Source organism: Narcine bancroftii, chromosome 1, assembly GCF_036971445.1.
Source record: "Narcine bancroftii isolate sNarBan1 chromosome 1, sNarBan1.hap1, whole genome shotgun sequence".
NCBI classification, from domain to species: domain Eukaryota; kingdom Metazoa; phylum Chordata; class Chondrichthyes; order Torpediniformes; family Narcinidae; genus Narcine; species Narcine bancroftii.
This window is the reverse complement of record NC_091469.1, coordinates 304,498,279-304,517,598: the sequence shown is the minus strand read 5'-3', so window position 1 is coordinate 304,517,598 and position 19,320 is coordinate 304,498,279. Positions and strand designations below refer to the sequence as shown.

Sequence of the window (19,320 nt, the reverse complement as noted above, 5' to 3'; positions counted from 1 at the left end):
CGAGGGAGGTCACCCTTCACCAGAAGATTCACTGGAGTCGCTGAGTTTCAAAACAGTGGCAAAAACTAGAGATTGTGCAGCACTTCCTGGCTTCCCAAAATCTGCTTACTGTTTCCAGGTCACTAGTTTGGACTGCAATTAATTCTTCTCCACTTGCCTGAATGAGGCAGATCAAACAACCCTCAAGCAGATTGAGATAATTCAGTACATCAAGTCAAGTTTATTGTCAACTGATGGCACAATTACAACCCAACAAAACAGCGTTTTCTGGTCTTTGGCACAAAACTTGCAGACACACAACCACACAACACACACACAGACAAACAATCTACATACAGGGTCAGTATTCATATAATACAAATAAATAAACAAGTGTTGTTTCATGGAGAAGAAGCTGTTTCCCAGCCTGCTGCTAATTTGGTATCTTAGAAAGGTGTGGTGGCAGGGTGGAATTTTGTGTCCGCCTCAGACAACGATCCCAATAGATTGTGTCGATGGGGAGGGGAGGGGATTCCGGTGATCCTCTCTGCCACTCTTATGGTCCTGTGGATTGACCTGCAATCCATTTCTCTGCAGCAACTGTATTGTGATGTATAATAACTTGCCTGATCTTCATCTGATCATCCACCATAAACTTGGATTCCACTCACACATCGCATTCCTCTAACGCAGTCTAGCAGGTTATTTTCCCACAGCAATTCTCCAAGTTGAGCCTGAACCTGATTGGGAGGAGATGTCTGGCTAAAGCTCAGATAGCGGCACAATCCAGAGCTTTCATGCAAAAATAAAATTGGAACCTTACAACAACTTAAATGAGATATACATTAACACATGGAACCATACAGCATGGAACTAGCCTTTTGGTCTACATGTCGGCAATGAACATGAAGCCCCAGTTAGAGTAAAATTCTGCTGCTTGCCTATGATAAATATCCCACTAATCCCTCTATTCCCTGCAAAATAATGTGTCAATCTAGAAACCTCTTAAATATTACTATAGTATCAGCTTCCACCACTACTCATGGTGGTTCATTCCAGACAACTACAACACTGTTTAAAAAAAAACACTTGTCCCACCCATCTCTTTTCCCCTCTCACTTTCAGTACATGTCATATAGTCTGTGACATTCTTATCCTGGGAAAATAGATTATGATAGTTTACTCTTTCAATGTCTCATCAGTTTCTCAGAATCCACAGAAATCATCCTTGACACTGAACAATTTCTGGAGAAATAACTGGGCCTCCAAGACTTGAAGAAAAGTAGACTTGACTAGAGATATGCAGATGTAAAGAGGATACAGCAATGTACCGATACCTGGACCACACCTCTGCACATGCCAGTACATAAACTTGGGGAATAATGGTAAGATTTGCCATGGAGAATGTCCAAAATATCTGCTTTATAGTTGGATGGGTCCATCCACACCTCAGAAGAAAGAGGATCTAATTTACACATCCGCACAGATTTTTTGTGTGCTTTTGCAGGATGTAGATATTGATAAGGATTGTCTGTGAGTTTTAAGTAATTGGGTTGATGAAAGTTTACACTTGATTGTGATCAGTATTGTTTAATAAACAAATCAGCGTTTTGAGATTTTTGAATTGGAGTAGAATCAATTAATTATAAATCCTACTTTAGGGACATAAGCATAACATTGGATAGATATCAGTGATGTACGTTCAAAGGAAGCATATTTTCCTTAGAGGATGTAAAAGACCATCTCGCAATATCTCAGGAAAAAAAAAACAGTGGGCAGGCAAATTCCCCAATTTCTTTATTCTTCACTCAATAATCCTTAAATATAAAATGAATTTTATGGAGCTGCTTTTGTTCATTTAGAGTGCCATGTTTCTTAGAATTGCTTTGGGGTGCATTAAATTGCACAAAAAAAAAGAACGTCCTTTTCTTTCATTAGCTTGGCTGAGAGACAACTCAAACCTGAACCAACCATGCTTCAATTCATTGCAAACGTAAGAGAAAGCAAACAGGGTAAAAACCCGGGAATTGTGGATGTCGGATATTCAAATTTTCTGGTTGCTTGAGACTCACACTTACAACGTTTATCTTATCGACCTGCATTAAGAATAAACCGTTTTAAGGACAAAAGGCAGTGCAAAATGTAAAGTAATTTGAAAAAAAAAATCATTATTGAAGTCCTTAATTATGTAAAGTTCACTTTGATCAGGAAATTTACGTAACTTAAAAAAACTAAATTTAAAATCAAAATGCGGTTGTTGACGCTGTAATAGTGTGCACTAACTGCTGCGCTAATCAAGCCACTGTCATAATTAACACCCCTCCATCAAGTTTACAGATAAAGTCTAACCTATATACTTAATAATATACTAATAAAAATAGACTCTACCTAGGCAGGGATAGGGAGACACTTTGAGAGAGTTGCCTCAGGGGCGAGTGGCATCGGCCAGCTCTTCATCCTGGGCACTGCCATTTTATTCAAACAGCTGCTGCAGGTGAAGCACAAACCGGACTCTCCACTGGATTAATGTGTTGCTTCGGAAAACATTTACTTTTACAATTTTAAACTTTTATTTAAATATTTATTTATTCTTATTTATTTCCTCAATTTTTTTTTTTGCTGGGTGTTTGATGGCTGCTTGGATTCTGGATAATGGGGATTTTACTGCATCACTGATATTATTACTCTTTGTCCTGTTACTAATCCGCCCTTGTTAGAAATGAATTTGTGAATCTAGAATTGCCCCAAGGTTAGAATAGTCTTTGAGCTCGGTTTGCTTGGGGTCAGAACTGCATACCATCATTGCTTCAAACAGGAGAGGGCAGGTACCACAAGAGAGAGTGATGCATTGAGAGTAAACTACTTAGGTTTTCAACTCCTGCTTCCAACACATTATGCCATTTGATCTTTGCTCTTACAAAACTTTGCTCCATGACCTGATGTTCTCAGGGGAATTCAATGTTACACCCCTCCTGGGTTTCTAGCATACACCAGGTTTCAACATCCTGATGAATGACTTAAGTTTAAGTGCAGGCGAGTGTGGGATAATTATTGGAGAAGATCCCCTGCTTCTTTCTGAGCTATTACCAATAGATAATGTGTACATTTCCCTCGATATTTTCTTTTACTGAGGCTGGAAGATTTTTTGATCTATTTGCAGCTTCTGCCAATTATCTCCATGAAATGATTTTTTTTGTGTGATACTTGTATAATTACATAACACTTGCAAGACTAATTAATTGTCAATTCCATAAAGATCCACCGAGGAACAGAACTCATCGTATAATAATAAAAAAATAGAAAGTGGAATAATTCATCATATCAGGTTGAGTGGGTGGGAAAAGAAAACTTTCAGGTTCAGGACACTTCATTGGAATTTGCAACATCTGCTGCCTTAATATACAGCAACCAAAATAATGATGTTCTTAATTAATATTTACTTTTCAGCTATTTAACAATACATGGAAGAAGGTCGGCGTGGAATGAAAACATTTGATTTTATTTTCTCTACAATTGCCAGTTCTGCTTTTTGAAATGGTACCCAAACATATAGATTATATGAAAATGGCAAAGCTCTTTCACGGGATAATAGTAAAACATCTTTATTATTATGACATTAAAAATATAATAATGAAAGCAAAGATTATGCTGTAGGGAAATGCAGTTTTAGAGGGATAGCATTTCTTTTTATTTAGACATACAGCACAGAAACAGGCCTTTCTGGCCCATGAGCTCTCACAGTCAAAATATACCCATTTGACCAATTAACCTTCAAACCCCATACCTCATTGGACTGTGGGGTGAAACTGGAGCACATGGAAGAAATCCACATGGACGTGAGCACAAACTCCTTGCAGATAATGGTGGATTCGAACCTGGGTCGCTGTGACTGTGGTAGAGTTGTGCTTATTGCGACACTAACTGTGCAACCCTAATATACTTTCATAAAATGCAGCTGTTCTTCAGTGAAACAATTAAGCAATGCTTGAAAAAGCCATGGGGTGGGAGAATTAGAGAGAAAGGTAAGAACAACAGTAGGAAAAGGAAATGGCAGAATCAGATAAATATGGAGATCACCTCAAATTGGAAAAGTTTAAATTCACACCTTTATGTGTAAGGCTGTCCAGGAGTATGATGTGTTGTTCCTCAAGTTTACATTTGGCCTCTCCCCATCAATGGACAAGGCTGAAGACAAACGTATCAGTGTGTGAAGAATGAAGGGAATTGAAATGGATGTCCTCAGATCATTCAAACTTAAACTCCCAGAGTGCAGGTCTTTAGTGTCTGGGTAAGTGAATGACAACTTCAGAGCCAGTGAGGACAGTATCAGAATCATATTTTCAAAAATATTAAATGAGACTCGTGTAGATTTCAACTTCAGGAAATACTAAAATATTATTGTGATGTAATATAATAATGCATTCTTGTGTAATATTTCAGTGTTGCTAACCACTCAATTTCTTGAGAGAAATTGTAAGAAATGGAATTATATTAGTGGGCATAGCTCAACCTTCCAATTGTCATACTTTATAGAAGCTGCAACTTTAATGTTTGCCTTTTCCACATTGTAAACATCTATGGCCCATTGGCCCATTAAATGGCCCATTAAATGGCCCATTAGAGAAACTGGCAGTATTTTTAAGCTAAAATCCTACATCTAATAATAATAATAATAATAACAATTACAGCACGGAAACAGGCCATTAGGCCCTTCTAGTCCGCACCGAACCAAACACCCCTTTCTAATCCCACCTCCCTGCACAATGCCCATAACCCTCCATCTTCCTCTCATCCATATACCTGTCCAACCTTTTCTTAAATAATACAATTGACTCCGCCGCCACTATTTCTCCCGGAAGATCATTCCACACAGCTACCACTCTCTGAGTAAAGAAGTTCCCCCTCATGTTACCTCTAAACCTCTGCCCCTTAATTCTTAACTCATGTCCTCTTGTTTTAATCTTTCCTCCTCTTAACGGAAATAGTCTATCCACATCCACTCTGTCTATCCCTTTCATAATCTTAAATACTTCTATCAAATCCCCTCTCAACCTTCTACGCTCCAAAGAATAAAGACCCAATCTGTCCAATCTCTCCCCATACTCCAGATGCTTAAACCCAGGCAACATTCTGGTAAACCTTCTCTGCACTCTCTCCACTCTGTTTATATCCTTCCTATAATTAGGCGACCAGAACTGCACACAGAACTCCAAATTAGGCCGCACCAACGTCTTATACAATCTCAACATCACCTCCCAACTCCTATATTCCATGCAATGATTGATAAAGGCCAGCATACTAAAAGCCTTCTTCACCACCCTATTCACGTGAGTTTCTACCTTCAGGGAACGATGTACCGTCACTCCTAAATCTTTCTGCTCTTCTGTATTCCTCAATGCTCTCCCATTTACCACATATGTCCTATTCTGATTCTTCTTACCAAAATGAAGCACCTCACACTTATCAGCATTAAATTCCATCTGCCATTTTTCAGCCCACTTTTCTAAGCAGCCCAAATCCCTCTGCAATCCTAGAAAACCTTCTTCATTATCCACTATTCCACCTATCTTAGTATCGTCTGCATATTTACTAATCCAATTCACCACCCCATCATCTAGATCATTAATGTATATAACGAACAACAATGGGCCCAATACAGATCCTTGAGGCACACCACTGGTCACCGGCCTCCAACCTGACAGACAATTATCCACTACCACTCTCTGGCCTCTCCCTTTCAGCCAATGTTCAATCCATTTGACTATCTCAAAATTTATACCTAAAGACTGCACCTTCCTAACTAACCTTCCATGTGGTACCTTATCGAAGGCCTTACTGAAGTCCATATAGACAACATCCACTGCGCTACCCTCATCCACATTCCTAGTCACCTCTTCAAAAAATTCAATCAGATTGGTCAAACATGACCTTCCTCCCACAAATCCATGTTGAGTACTCCTGATCAGACCCTGTCTATCCAGATGTTTATAAGTACTATCTCTAAGAATTTTCTCCATTAATTTACCTACCACAGACGTCAAACTTACAGGCCGATAGTTGCCAGGCTTCCTCCTTGAACCCTTTTTAAATAACGGAACCACATGCGCAATGCGCCAATCCTCCGGCACTATCCCCATATCTAATGACATTCGAAAAATTACCGCCAGAGCCTCTGCTATTTCCTCCTTCACTTCTCTCAATGTCCTGGGGAAGATCCCGTCTGGTCCTGGAGACTTATCCACCTTTATATTCTTCAAAAGCCTTAAAACTACACCTTTTGTAATCTCTATATTCCCCATATTTACCCAATTTGCTTTTTTTATCCCACATCTCCCAATATCCTTCTCCTTAGTGAATACCGAAGAAAAGAAACTGTTCAATATCTCCCCCATTTCTCTAGGTTCCACACACAGTTTTCCACTCTGATTTTCTAAGGGACCAATTTTGTCTCTAGCTTTCCTCTTACCATTAACATATTTGTAGAACTCTTTTGGATTTGTTTTCACCCTGCTTGCCATAGTTTTCTCGTACCTTCTTTTAGCTTTCCTAATTCCTCTCTTAAGATTCCTCTTACATTCAATGTATCTTTCAAACATCTCCTTAACTCCATGCTTCTTATATCTAATGTACGCCTCCCTTTTTCTTCGAACCAAGTTTCCAATATTCCTTGAAAACCACGGCTCTCTCAAACCTTTTGCCCCTCCTTTTAACCTAACAGGAACATAAAGCTTTTGCACTCTCAAAATCTGATCTTTAAAAGACTTCCATCTCTCTACTACATCCTGCCCATAAAACAAATTGTCCCAATGCACACCCTGCAAGTCCTTTCGCATCTCCTCAAATCTAGCTTTTCCCCAATCAAAAACCTCAATCCTTGGCCCTGATTTCTCTCTTTCCATAATGACATTGAAGCTGATGGCATTATGATCACTGGACCCGAAGTGCTCGCCAACACTAACCTCCGTCACTTGACCCATCCCATTTGCCAACAGTAGATCTAACACTGCTCCTTCTCTGGTCGGCACCTCTACATATTGTTGTAAAAAACTATCTTGCACACATTTCACAAACTCTAACCCATCCATACCTTTCACAGAATGTGTTTCCCAATCTATATGTGGAAAATTAAAATCTCCCATAATTACAACCCTGTGCTTATCACAAATATCTACTATCTCCCTACAGATTTGCTCCTCTAGGCCTCGGTCCCCTCCGGGTGGTCTATAATACACCCCTACAAGTGTAACCTCTCCTTTCCTACTCCTCAGTTCCACCCAAATAGCCTCCGTGGATGTGCCCTCTAATCTATCCTTCCTAGGCACCGCTGTAATATTTTCCCTGACAAGCAATGCAACCCCACCTCCTCTTGCCCCTCCGACTCTATCACACCTAAAACAACGAAACCCAGGGATATTCAGTTGCCAATCACATCCCTCCTGCAACCATGTCTCACTAATCGCTACCACATCATACTTCCAAGTATCAATCCACACCTTCAGCTCATCCACCTTTTTTACAATACTCCTGGCATTAAAATATATGAATTTCAGGGATTTCCCATTTTTTAATCCCTGTTTTCCCTCATCTTTAAGAACAACATTATTTACTTTTCCTGACAATTGCCCTTCATCTTCTTCCAGAGCATTTCCCTTCTCTATCACCTGCCCATCCATATTCAAATACTTACTACAAACTTTCATTGTTTTCATTCTAACCTTCTCCTTACTGCTCTGTACTATTTTGTTCCCTCCCCCCAACCATTCTAGTTTAAAGGATCCTGAGTAGCCCTAGCAAATACCTCTGCCAGGATTCTGGTCCCCCTGGGATTTAAGTGTAACCCGTCCTTACTATACAGGTCACATCTCCCCCAAAAAAGGTCCCAGTTATCCAGAAACTTAAAACCCTGCCCCTTACTCCACCCCTTCAGCCACGTGTTAATCCTCCACCTCATCCTATTTCTATTCACACTGTCACATATTAGTGTGATTTAAAGTCCCCATATAAGTATTCCTTGATTTATGAACTTCCCACTTATTCTTATTGCAATATCATTGACACTTTGTGATATGCAAACATTTTTTGAATATTTTATTTTAAATAATTTCATAATATAATTAATAAACCATTATACACTCACTCACTCACACACACATGAAAAACAGCATTACTCTGAGCATCCAACACACTGGACTTCAACAAGATTTATGTGATCAATTTAAGGAAGAAGGTTGACACTGGTCTTAAGAGACTGGAGGAACATTTCTACATATTTACACCAAAGATTTGTATATACAGGCTCCAAATTCACTAAAATATAGCATATTTTATGACCCATGAGCCCCTGCTGCTCAAACACCCCAATTAACCTATAGCCCCCAGAAATTTTGGAGGATTGGAGGAAACCGGCGATCCCAGAGCAAACCTATGCAGACATGGGGAAAACTAACAGACAGCATCGGATTCGAACCTGAGTCGCTGGTGCTATAGCAGTGTTGTGCTATCCATGCTGCTCTTGACTATGTTACTCAAAGTTTACTGTCACCAGCACCAATGGAAAGTATAGATATGAACCACTAATAATTAAATCTGAAGTCAGAATTTTCCATCGGAGAATGTCACTTGAACTGGATCATGCGATAAGTATCTCTGCATTGGTGAGGACATTGGTTTGACATCAGAGACATTTAAAGGGAACCAGAATTGTTGGATAAAGTTGCAAAGGATGCATGAAAGAACCAAGCACTAAGAATGTGGTAATGGCATCCTGCAAGATCATCAACAAGAATATGCATGTCTAAATGTAAAAAATTAAATACAGGTTGAACCGCTATTATCCGGTGTTCTGTGGCCCAGCAACTCCCATGGTCTGACACGTTTTGAATCTTCCCGCCATTAGTACAAACTCCTTACAGACAGCACGGGACACAAACCCCAGTCCTGATAGCTGGTGCTGTAAAGGTTGAATCTGCCACAATCAGGACTGGGGTTCGAGTTCTGCACTGTCTGTAAGGAGTTTGCCTTAATGTCCCAATCACTGCTGCTGTCAAGGGCTAAAGGCGTTGTTTTAACTGCAACACTAACTGTGCTGCCCCACAGTATTATTTCCTGTTTTAAGCTTTGTTTTACCTTTGATATATTTACATAGGGCTTAATTACGACAGTGCATTTGAATATTAATAGTAGGTGATTAAACAGTTATATTGGAGTTGGTTATCACTTTCATTTATGGAAGATGATTATTACTTTATACTCATCTGTCCATGGCTGAAGAAAGGTGCCTCTATCCTCAAGGATCCTTACTGCCTTACTACCCTGGCTATGCCCTCTTGACAATGCTACTATCATGAAAAAAGTAAAGGAGCCTGAGGACGAGCACCCAGCAGCACAAGGACAGCTTCTTCCAACTTGCCATCAGATTTTTGAATGGACACTGAACTAGACACTAGGCCCTTGCAGTGCCTGGGTAGTCCTCCTGGGACCCGGGTGTGATTATTGCGGCAAATGTGCTAGAAGCACTTTTTAAATTGCAGGGGGGTTGACCCATTAAATCACCAACCTGGCAATTTAAGGGGGATTAATGAAGGCCAATATATCAAAAGATTTCTTTACAACCCTATCCACCTGTGATGCCACTTTCAGGGAATTATGTATCTGTATTCCCAGATCTCTCTGTTCCTCTGCACTCCTTGGTGCCCTACCATTCATTGTGTTTGTCCTTTCTTGGATTATCCTTCCAAAATGCAACACCTCACACTTGTCTGCCTGAAACGCCATCTGCCATTTTTCAGCCCATTTTTCCAGCTGGTCCAGATCCCTCTACAACCTTTGAAAACCCTCTTTGCTGTTCACAACGCCTCCAATTTTAGTGTCATCTGCAAACTTGCTAATCTAATTGACCACATTATCATCCAGATCAATGATAAAGTTGACAAGCAACAATGGTTCTAGAACTGATCCCTGATGCACACCACTTGTCACAAGCCTCCAATCTGAAAAGCAATCTTCCACCGCTACTCTCTGGCTTCTACCATCCAGTCTTCATTGAATCCATTTCACTACTCACCATGGATACCCAGCATCTGAATCTTCCTGACTAATTCCCATGTGGGATGTTGTCAAAAACATTACTAAAGTCCATGAAGACAACATTCACAGCCTTTCCTTTATCATCTTTCCTGGTACCCTCCTTGAAAAAGTCTATAAGATTAGTTAAAAACAACCTACCATGGACTAAGATGTGCTGACTATCCCTAATCAATTTCTAGCTATCCAAATAATTGTATATCCAACCTCTTAGAACACCTTCCAATAATTTACCTACTACAGACGTCAGGTTCATCAGCCTATAATTTCCAGGGTTACTTTTGGAACTTTTTGGAACAATGTGAGCTATCCTCCAATCCTCCAGAACTGCATCTGTGGCTAAAGACTTTTAAAATATCTGACAAAGCCCCTGCAATTTCTGCACTAGCGTCCCTCAAGGTCCATGGAAATATCTTGTCAGGCCCAAGGAATTTATCCACCCTTATTTGCTTCAAGACAGCATTTTATGTATGTTTTTTTTTAAAAATAAGCTCCAAGGGGGGATGGCAGTAAGGGGTTGGGGTAGTTGGGGGGGGGGGGGTTGTATGGGGTAGTTTTAGATTTTATTTTATATTTTACATACTTGTATATTGTAAAATTTTAAATAAACTTTTCCAAAAAAATAAGACAGCAAGCACTTCCTCCTCTTTAATTTGTACAGGTTCCATAACCTCACTGCTTGTTTTTCTTACTTCTCAAGACTTTGTGCCTGTTTACTGAGTTAATACTGAATTTAAAAAAAAAACATTTAAGATCTCCAACTCTTTTTGCTCCATACAAAGCCACTCTGATCTTCAGGGAGACCAATTTTGTCCCTTACTACCCTTTTTCTCTTAATATACCTGTAGAAACCCTTAGGATTTTCCATCACATTGTCTGCCAAAACAACCTCGTGTGTTCTTTTAGTCTTCCTAATTTCTTGAGGTTTTTCTTGCAATTTGTATACTCCTCAAGTACCTCATTTGCTCCATGTTGCCTATACCTGTTATATATATCTCTCTCTTCTTCTGAACCAGACCCCCAATATCTCTCAAAAACCAAGGAACATACAAACTCTGCACTCTCAAAATTTCAATTTTGAAGGTTCTCCGCTTGCCTCGCACATCCTTGCCTGAAAACAACTTAACCAAATCTACGCATTCTAGATCCTTTCTCATTTCCTCAAAATTGGTCTTTCTCCAATTTAGAATCTCAACCCAAGGCCCAGACCTATCCTCCATAATTAACTTGAAACTAATGGCATTATGATCCCTGGGCCCAAAATGTTCCCCTACATATACTTCTGTCACATGTCCTGTCTCGTTCCCTAATATGAGATCCAGTATTGGATCTCTAGTTGATACATCTCTATATTGATTTAGAAAACTTCCCTAAACACATTTGAAAAATTCTAAGCCATCCAGCCCTTTTACAGTATGGGAGTCCCAGTTAATATGTGGAAAATTAAAATCCCCTACTATCACAACCTTATGTTTCATGCAGTTGTGTGCTATCTCTCTATAGATTTGCTCCTCCAATTCTCACCGACTATTGGGAAGTCTATAATCAAACTTCATGAATGTGGTTATACCTTTCCCATTCCTCAACTCCACCCATATAGCCTCAGTAGATGAGCCCCAGTAGATGGTCTGCCCTGCATATATATTGTTTGTATGTGTGATTGAGTGTTTTGCATCAATGACTGGAGAACGCTGTTTCGTTGGGTTGTACTTGTGCAATCAGATGAAAATAAACTTGATGAACTTTCTATCAAATTCACCAACCTTAGCCATGGTCCCTTAAGGAGGAAAAGGGCAAAACAAATGTTTAATTAATATTGACCTTTAAATGTCTGAACAATTTGTCGGGCATTCCCGCCATCATTTCTCTCTCCTGGCATGGCTGATACAAAATCTCTAATTTCATTCAGTAGAATGATCATCAATACCATACTGATTTCAAAATGAGTTTGGAAAGATGGACATCTCACAAATAAACAATCCCCATAGCTCACACCCTCTAAACCAGGCAACATCCTGTTAAATCTCTTCTGCACTCTTTCCAAAACCTTCCACATGCTTTCTATATTGGGGTGACCAGAATTCTACATGATATTCTAGGTGCTGCCGAACCAAAAATTTATTTGGATGCAATGTGACTTCCTTATTTTTATACTCAATGGACTACTCAATGAAGGCAAGCATACCAGGTGCCTTCTTTACCTCCCTATCTACCACTTTCCAGGATCTATACACTTGAAACCTCAGATCCTTCGGCACATCAATCTTTCAAGTGCTACCATTTATTCCATAGGTTCATCTTAGATGGCTTAGAATTTTTCAAATGTGTTTGTCAAATGCCTTACTAAAGTCCATGTAGACAACATAACTGTTCTACCTTCATCAAAGACATTTACCGCTTCCTCAAAACAGAATCAATCAAGTTTGGGGGCGGTGCAGTTGGTGCAATGCTGTTACAGCATCAGCGATCAGGACTGGGGTTCTGAATCCTGCACTGTCTGTAATGAGTTAGCATGTTTTCTCTGTGTCTGCATGGGTTTTCCCCGTGGGCTCTGGTTTCCTCCCACTGTTGAAAACATACCAGGGTGTGGGTTAATTCGGTATAAATTGGGCAACATGGACTCTTGGGCTGAAATGGCCTGTTATTGTGTTTAATCATACCATCAGCTATAATCGTGATAATATTTTGGTAATACATTTCAGAAATAAAATTAAATGTTTGTATATTTTTTTAAGTAAAATAAAGCATTCATCTTCATTTTGATTTCATTTAATTTGGAAATATAAACCAAATTGCAATTTCTCAGCGACTAATTTGATTCCCCACTAAGATGAGCAAATGTATTTTGCATTCATTGTGATGGTTTTGCATTACGTACATAACAACAGATCAATATTCAAATCAGCCTTCTGAGATATAATTCTATAATCAACCAATCGACTTTTTCTGGTATTTGACCTAGCAGCTGCTGGTGATGCAATACTTAACTTCTTCCCTCCCTCCCCCCCCTCCACTTCAAGGGACCCAAAAATTCTTTCCACAAGAAGCAGTGATTGGCTCTATTTGGTGTTCCAAACATGGTCTTTTCTATGTTGGAGAAACCAAGTGTGCATTGAATGATCACTTTGCAATGCACCTGCATCCAATCTGCAAAGGTGATCCTAAGCTTTCTGTTGCCTAACACTTTAATTTCTCCTCTCACTCCCACTCTAATCCAATGGTGTGTGGCTTCATGAGCTATTAAAATGAGGATTGGAACCTCATCTTCTGTTTGGGTACATTGCTTTCTGGATTTAACAACAAATTCTACAACATTTTTGTTTTGTCTCATCTCTCTATGATATTGGCTTGTTTCTTTTGTTCTTTTTCCTTGGAGAAGAGGACATGCCCAGTCTGACCTGCTCTGCATATTATCCTGCTCTGCATTTTGCAAATCCTACATTCATTTGTCTATTTTCTTTTGTTTCTATTCTCACCTTCAACAATTCTCATTTTACTCATCAACCAGAGAACCCTTAGCCTCATGGTCACCCATTTCCCTCATCCTCCCCACAGTTTAACAGTCTTCTTTTCTCTCCTTTGCAGTGCTGATGAAGAGATTTTGATCTAAAAATCGCCATGTTTCCTCCAACCATTGCAGCCTGCTAAGTATTTGCACAATTTTCAGTTTCCAGCATCTGCAGTTTTGTTTTTGATTTTTATTTTCCTGCATTATAGAAATGGACAACTTCATTCTTAAGATGCACTCAATGAGCTTGGAAGCAGAATGGATCTTGTATTTACCTGTAAGCTGCAAACAATTACATTATCCATCAGTTTTGTCAGTGGAACACTAGAATACACTTCTTATCTATCCAGGAAATAGTCTTGAGTCTTCTGATAAGGGTTATTTCATCTTTCCATTTTAATCTATTGAAGTACATTTCTGATATCTAGAGTGAACATCCTGTTTTAAGTGAAGATATATTAGGAGATGAAATGGCAGTGGAAACAAATGCTACTATTACTTATGAATCTTTAACAAGAAAGTAGAATCACATTTAAAAAAAAATATTTGAGAAACTTAAGGGTGTTAATAAATCAACTTAAAAGATTTTATATTTTAGAGCAAAGTTTCAATTCAGATCATGAACTATGAGGATCAATTGCCCAAAGTCAATGTGCATATTTGTATAATCACAGGTCAAAATGTCCATGAACCATCAAAATCGAGCTCTCAATAGAATGTAACAAGGACTTCCTTTGCTTCCATTTATTCAAATATAAAACCTTTTATGAGATCTAAGAGAGGTAATCTCTGTCATAAATAGCAATGACAACACTGAATTTCAGAGACTCTGTGACATGCCAACAACAGGATATATTTAATAATATTGAGAATCAGGGATGTTTCAACACTTTCAGAACAAATACCAGGATGTCTCAGCAGGTCAGGTATCATCACAGAGACAAAAGGGTTGATCACAATTGCCCTCTATCAGCCTCGACTAAAAATACTACGTTTGTTTTTTCTGGCGACAGATTCTCTCCATTGAAATTTATAAAGGCATTCAAACCTGTATTTGGACAAATTGAGCTTTGGAGAAGGGTTAGAATGATTGAGATCTTCAGTTCATCTAGCTGAATGAGAGCAGAGTGCCTATGTACTCAGCTGTTCTTGGTGAGGGTTTGAGTTTGTTCCAGTTTTGGTGAGAGCAGGGTGCCCAAACATCTCATTGTCTTTGAGAGTTTGTGTTTGTTCCAATTTGGGTGAATGTAAAAGTGTTAAATATTTGCTTCTGAGTATTGTTTAAGTTCTTGTGTCATGTTCCTTCCGAGGTGACTACTTGAGCATCTGACACCATGATGATTAGCTCAAGGTCTTGAAAATGATGAAAAATGGCATAAAGATTTACAAATGATCAGGAACATCCTTAAGCAACTGGCCAAAAATTGCAGAAAATAAATAGGTAAAAAATGCAAATGTTTTAATTTAGCACCTCCTAGTGGTTAGTCTGCCAATCACACAATCTCAAGCAACAGGAAAATTCACTTATCTGCCATCAATTGATCACCAAAGGCACCAGATACCAGAGGTTTTACTGGACATTAAAAATTCTGTTTGACAGAAGCTTTGAAGGCTGCTCTGACATCTACTTGTCACTGAGAAATGTACCACCTTATCCACTGAGATCATGGTGTGGACCGGGAGCAGCATAATCCGTCTTTCCTCAGGTGAGGAGAGAGGTGATGTTGAAGAGGAAGATTGGCCCTCAGTATCTGGGGAAAGTTTGGCAAGTCAAAGCAGAACCTTTGGATGGAGCATCAGGTCCAGTGAGATCTGATCCCGCTGCCTGAATTTTGTTTTCCATTGCAAAAATATTCTGAGTTAAAAGCGAAGAAAGCAGTCCACAAAGACTTAGGTCTAGCTGCAGTCCAGATTTCCCTTTGACTAACTTTGATTGCTGTTAAACATCATCAGTTCAACAGAATCCTCGGCATCAAACAACCATTGTTTAGTTAGGTCAGTTGAGTTGTGGAATTCTCACACATGACTAATACTTCAAACATTTTCAGTAAGAAAAAAATAAATATTAGAATAAATTCACCAGATTAAGGTGAAAGCACATACCAACAATAGTGAACAATTTGTAAATTATCTTTTATTTTATATTAGCTTAAAATATTCATGTGAGAAAATAAAAATCAACATATATTTGGGTGGCACAGTTACCGTAGTGGTTAACGCGATGTTATTACAGTGCAAGCGACCAGAGTTCGAATCTAGTGTTGTCTATAAGGAGTTTGTACGTTCTTCTTGTGACCTGCATGGATTTCCTCAGGGTGCTCTGGTTTCCTCCCATGTTCCAAAGACATACGGAGTTCGTAGATTAATTAGATATATGGGTGCAATTGGGTGGCACGGGCTCATGGGCTAGAAGGGCTTGTTACCGTCTTAAATTTAAAAAAAATGTTAATGCTAACCTCATGGTGAATTATACAACTAAATCTTATTAAACTTCAAGAAACAAAATTTTACGTCAGGTCATTCCTTTTACAGACAATCACTGGTAAATAGCTAAGCCTCAGATTCCTGAACTCCTTTGATTATACTGGAAAGTCTTCAAAACAAACAGCACAGCTGTGGATAGGCAATGAATCACTGACAGGATCTTTGGGATTGTCCATGTAAACTATACAAGCATAGAAATACAATGTTGTCAAATTCACAGTGCATTGATGTTAAATGCTAACAGTTTCACTATCACCGCAATCACAAAATAAAACCATGAAGATGAACAGTTGCTAGTTATGTAATGTTGCCTATTTATATTAAAGACCAATATTTTCTTATATTTAGGCCTAACCATTGTGTCAATATTCTTGCACTTTTGTTGCATGCTCTTTGGATGAATGAACTGAGAAGCCAACCAGGTTCGTCTCAATTAACACTTCAAATTGCAATTGTGGAGTCTCTGCCTTTGTGCTACACAGAGCTGTCAACGCTTGCATTGATAGGCTGTCAATAAGGATCCTGTAGAGACTTGGTTGACCTTAGATATCATTGAAGATGTAAATGTGCTCAGAGACCAAGCAGTATGAAAAGGAATTAATGTAAATCTGTCTAATAATAATGATAGCTCACAAATTGTGGCTCATGATGTCTGTGAGTTTGTACGAAAGGATCTTTTTTGGAGTTGATAAATATTGAACAACAGGCAAATTAGCAAAATGACAACAAGGAAGCAAGAGTGAAAGGGGAGGACAAGCAATTTCAATACAATCCGTCTACCTCTTGGATGGCTTGAAAAAAAATCAGAGTAAAAAATAAAGGGTTTTTGAATCTATTATATTAAACAAATCGCTAGCAAAGTCTTAGGGAATTACAAAAGGCTATCATTTCCTGAATTATTTTGTGAATATTTAATCACTTAAAACTAAAATGAAATGAAAAGTGTGAAGCAATTTTGTCATAAACTCCTGGATTTTAAATTTGCAAAAATACTATTTTCCTTTTATTTAATCTCTTCACTTCCAGATCACATGTCGAACGGGCTCTCTAACTCCCAGCTATAGAGCAAAGAGCAGATAGAATCCTGTCTCCAACTTGCCCAAGTGATACCTCATTACATTTTTTTGACCATTACTTAAAGTACTTCATGAGAATTGATCTATGAAATGAGGAACTGAATAACTACAGCAATAGAATGTAACATCAATATTACTGTAACCGAAACAGATTCATAGCACAGGGCACTGGTAATCATGCAGGTGGAATTATTGCTAAAATGTAATTACAAACCATTGATAGAATTTGGAGAGGTTATGGTTTAATCCCAAAACTGGGTTGATTTGATCTCCCATCATCCCATTTCCAGGTATTCATCAAAGAAGGCTGGGGCAGACAGTCAATTAAGATTCAAGATTCCTTTATTATTATGTAATAAAAACAGGTGTGATATTGCACAAAATTGACTTTAGTCTGCAATATGGCAGACAAAGATTCACCTTCTGCAGAAATTGCCTGGCACCCCTTACAGTCAGAGAAAGAGAAGTAAAAGAGAGTTACTTCAGTGTCACTGAGTGTCTGTGGATTTGCCTTCGCAATAACACAGACTTCCGTCCAAACCGTCGGCAACCCGAGCTCCAGATCCAAACCTCCGTCATGATCAGTAAGCCTTCACTGCCCTTGGCATCATCTTGCATCTGGGTTCCAATAATCAGGTTCCCCTTCAGTGAGTCTCCACCAGTCTTAAGCCTGGCGTAAGTCCTGTAATCACAGTCACCAGCAGCGTGTGTGGGTTTCCCACCTCGACTCACCAACAACCCACTGCCTCTGTTTTCTTCAGCTGCAGAGACCCTCAATGGTCCGATGTAATGGACAATGTTTCCTAGAATCGTCACCTCTGCTTCTTCTGAAACGGTGGGGGGGGGGGGTGGCGTGGTGTGTAGGGTATTCTCCCCATTTTCTGGTGCCCTCTGCACCAGTCCTCTGCTTCCCTGAAGTGTGTAAACCCTTGAGGCTGCTGCCAAACCACAGGCACTTGGGCCCAGACCCACGAATAAACTTCCATCAGCTCATTTAAAAGGGTGCGTCAGGCCTGTATGGAGCTATCAGTAATTGGACTGGACATTAGAGCCCTGCATAGGAGCACTGTATCTCCTATCCCCACTCTCCACAGACCTGCATCAACGGCAGCATTGCTGTTGCAGTGGCTCTGCAGCGCTGCCATTTAGAAAGATCTCTGAGATTCTGAAAGATATTTAACAGGGTAGATGCTGTGAGATTATTCCCTGAGACAGGAGAATTTAAATTTGAAAGATGTAAAAGGATGGACTGTGATGAGAAATTTCTTTACCTTGAGAGTCATAAATCTTGAAAGTTCTTCATCCCAGAAGATCACAGATGTTCAGTCATCAATTATTTTCAAGGCTCAGGCGGATAGATTTTCAGATGATAGGGAAAGGCTAACAGTGGGAAAAATGATGTGATCTTACAGAATGTTGGAGCATCTTGAAGGACCAGCTGGTCAATCCCTGCTTCTACTTCACAAGAAGGCCATGTTGAATATGTAAATGACATTTGAGAAACCCACCAAAAACACGTAGAATTTTCAGCTCATAAATGAGGCAGAAATTTTCAGTAGCCCTGGCAGTCAAAGATCCAAAGAATGATTGTGCTGGTTTATTATTAATTTTAAAAAAGTCCCTCTGAGTGATCACCAAATCCTTGGGGATTCACAAATAACCCTTTCCAATAACTGTTCAATTGTCACCTCCCATCTTTCTACAGCATCCCAAGCCTAATTGAAAGTTAATGCATCCATCGGAGGTCAGCAGCAGCTCTGTCATCTCTAGACCATTTCTACCAATGTTCATGTTAGTCACATGGTGCAATTTCTTACTGTCTGCTTTAGTTAATATTTCAGAGGCTTTGTCAACCAAGAACTATCTGTTTCCGACAAAAATAAATTTATGGTGATTGTAGTGAACTGTGATTCACTAGAAGTATGCTGTACTAACGAATGGCCTGCCTCCCGGCTCCTCCTCCGGGGGCCTGTATATAACACTGTGTTCCCGCCTAAACCCAGAACCCCTCTGAAGCCTGTTCATGAACCCTATCTATGTTGTAAGCTAATAAAAGCCTCAAGTGTGAGCTTTTATCTACGCCTCAGTGATATTCCAAAAATAACTAGTGGTGCTAAAACTCATACTCTGTGTACACAACATAACAGATCATTCAAACTCTAATCCATTTTTTTAAAAAACGGAACATTT

The 19,320-nt window shown here is 39.3% G+C and overlaps 1 long non-coding RNA gene across 3 annotated transcripts in view; it reads left to right on the top strand.

The window, feature by feature from the left end:
* LOC138747046 (uncharacterized) overlaps positions 1-19,320 on the top strand; it is a 61,126-nt gene that overhangs the window by 30,165 nt on the left and 11,641 nt on the right. For all 3 annotated transcript variants that reach the window (XR_011347281.1, XR_011347283.1, XR_011347287.1), the window contains exon 2: positions 1,182-1,364. This is a non-coding gene — a long non-coding RNA (uncharacterized lncRNA). The remainder of the gene's footprint in view (positions 1-1,181; positions 1,365-19,320) is intronic.